The sequence below is a fragment of the Triticum aestivum genome, chromosome 4B (assembly GCF_018294505.1).
Source record: "Triticum aestivum cultivar Chinese Spring chromosome 4B, IWGSC CS RefSeq v2.1, whole genome shotgun sequence".
NCBI classification, from domain to species: Eukaryota; Viridiplantae; Streptophyta; class Magnoliopsida; order Poales; family Poaceae; genus Triticum; species Triticum aestivum.
The window spans coordinates 9,692,514-9,695,754 of record NC_057804.1 but is presented as its reverse complement, the minus strand read 5'-3'; positions in this window follow the sequence as shown (position 1 = coordinate 9,695,754).

Genomic DNA, 3,241 nt, shown 5'->3' with positions numbered 1-3,241 from the left:
AATCTTTCTAATCTTCAAGCGCATTTTCTCCATCTTGATCTTGTGATCAACGACAACATCGGCAACATGCAACTCCAATTCCATCTTCTCCTGCTCAATTCTTTTCAATTTTTCTTTCAAATACTCATTTTCATTTTCAACTAAATTTAACCTCTTGACAATAGGGTCGGATGGAATTTCTGGTTCACATACCTCCTAGATAAAAATATCTATGTCAACTTGATGGGCATAATTTGTCATAAACATGAAATGCAAAAAATAGTTACAAAAGAGAATATACCACATCCGAAACATAACCCAGACGCAGGCCGACGGGGACGGATACCAAAACCATGGCACTATGTATAACAAACAACGTACGGGTAAGATAATTATACAAGTAACTATATATCTAAATCACACAAACATGATTTTTTATATAAAAAAGATAAGAACAAGAGGCTCACCACAAGGTGGTGCCGGCGACGGGATGGTGCGGGCGATCGAGGATGGTTAGGACGGAGACGGGAAGGCACTAAGTAAACCACACCTACATATGCAAACTAAGAGTTATTTTGACCTCAAATTGCATATAAATCAAATACTACCACACATAATTCCTCCCAAAATAAAATCCACAAATCACTATACTTATAGAGCATTGCAAGAGCTAATCTAGCAATGAGAGATGAAAGGACAAAATTGCTAACCTTTGTGATCACTTGGATGGATGGGGTGCCTTTAAATCTTCACAAATTTTGGCAAAAATGGAGGTGAGCTCGAGAGGAAGAGGAAGAAAACAGAGGAGAGGAAAGGGGGAAGAATGGAGTGCTCGGGCTCGACGAAGGGGTTTATATAGGATGAACTTTTGTACCGGTTCGTCTAACCAACCAGTACTAAAGGTGCATCTCTATTCCCGGTTCGTGGCATGAACCGGTACTAAAGGTGCTGGTGGGGCCCCAGCCTGACAACAGTCTGCCACCACCTCTTTAGTACCGGTTTGTGGCACGAACCGGTACTAAAGGTTTGTCACGAACCGGTACTAATGAGTGCCGCCCGCCTAGCCGTTGGAACCGGCACTAATGGTCACATTAGTGTCGGTTCAATTATAAACCGGGACTAATGAGCTTCACATTACACTACGAGGAAAAAGCTTATAGGCAAATGCTTACTAGTAGCGAGGGTTTATACCCCTCGCTACTGCTACTTACTAGTAGCGCGTGTTTTTACACCTCGCTACTACTAAGTTGATAGTAGTAGCGCGGATTTTTAACCCTCGCTACTACTAAGCGGTCTCTACCGTGCCCCCCGGGACATGCCATAGTAGTAGCGAGGGGTGTAAACACGCGCTACTACTAAGTTGATAGTAGTAGCGCGGTTTTATACCCCTCGCTACTACTAAGTACGAGGTAGGTGAAGTCCCCATATCCTCGGCCGAATCCCTCCTCTCTCCCTTACACTCCCCCCTCTCTCCCATTCCCTTCTCCTCCCACCCGTGATTCCCATCCTCACCCACCGCCGCCGCCAATCTCACACCTTGGCGCCTTCCCCGACGGTGACCACCTCTCCCTCGGCATCTCCCGACACGGACGGCGGCCATGTCCAGGAGGAGGAGGCTGCCGCTACCGCTGCCGGGGCCGCCGGGTCCGGCACGGAGGGCGGCGGCGACGTCTAGAGGGATGCCAACGGGGGCTCCGCGGAGCTGGCCAAGGACGGTGTCCTTGAGAGCTCTGCTTCCAGCGAGGCGCGCCGCCGACTCATTTCCCACCACGCGATGTGTGCATCACGTCCTCTGTTTCGGCGCCGGGGTCGCTGACTGGCTTGCGTGTTTGGCGGGCTCTGTAGATTCTGATGTGAGGGGGGACGAGGAGGAGGAGGAGCGGCAGCAGAAGCAGCAGCAGGACGAGCACGAGCAGCTTCATCTAGGTTTCGAGCGTCGGCTCCAACTTCGGCGGCCACCAATGAGTTCCTCCTCCTACAGCTAAGTAGTAGTAGCGCGGGCATCAACCACACTACTACTATCAGAAGTAGCAGTAGCGAGGGTTATACACGCGCTACTGCTACAAGTTAGCTGTGGGCGTCGTATTAGTAGCGCGGACGCCCGCGCTACTGATACATCCAAAACCCGCGCTACTACTAGGCTTTTCCCTAGTAGTGTTAGGCCCTTTTTCTACTAGTGGCTGGGCTCGGGCTCCACTTTCTGATCAGGTTTACCTGCGAGTAGTTCACACGTATGTGCACATGTATGGCCTGAAAACTCAAGTATGCATATGGGCACTCCATGCTCCATGTATACATTGCAAAAAAAAAGGTGCAAGTTATCACGAGACAACTTTTTCTTTCTAATTTTGGATGAAGGAAATCTTGTACTATTTTGGATGAAACAAATACAATTCTTTTTCTAACCAAGAGAATTAAAGGAGCATATTTATAGGCACTCACCCTTGGTACTGACCATTGTAGCGGCTATGCTTATACCGAGAGCATACTGAAGCTAAAATAGCAGGGGAGAGTATGAGAAAATATAAGCACGTCTGCACACACAAGGTAAATATATGTCAGGAATATACACGCACATGGATGGTATGGCAGAAGAACAACCAAAATCCTGAAGCACTGCGATATGTTCTGTGTATGACAGAAGAACAACTGAAAATCCTGATGACATGGTATACAAACATGTTGAAACAAATCTCAAATTGGTAAACCAATACAAGCATATCAATGTCAAATAGAAAGAAATTTTGTTTCTTAAAAGGATATCATACTATTTAGTATTTAGAATATCTATGACCAGATATATAGTAACAAAGTTGAATAGTTTTAGTCCTTTCAGCCCTAGTTGATGCAGCAACAGATGCACAAAATAATTACCTTTACAACATGGTTGTCCGGGACTGGACAGAGTCGGGTCGGAGCAGAGTGTCGTCGACGGTGAAGTGAGAGACTACAGCAGAGGGCTTCACGGCGAGGCGACGGGCTCAAGCAAAACAAGCACGCTCTGTGTTCCAATCTTTCTTTGTTTACTGATTCCAATCTTGCTCTGTATACTGATTACAATCTTGCTCTGTGTTCTACGTTCTGAAAATCACATTATTTCAAACAACATCCTTTAAGAGTCTACCAAGGAACTCAAGTACCAATTGAACGGGAGAGATTTGCATCAAAATGACATACATGGAAGCCAACGGAAATTGTAATAGCTGGCCTCCACGAACCATAATTTATATTTCATAAATTTGTTCTGCTTCAAAACAGCAAG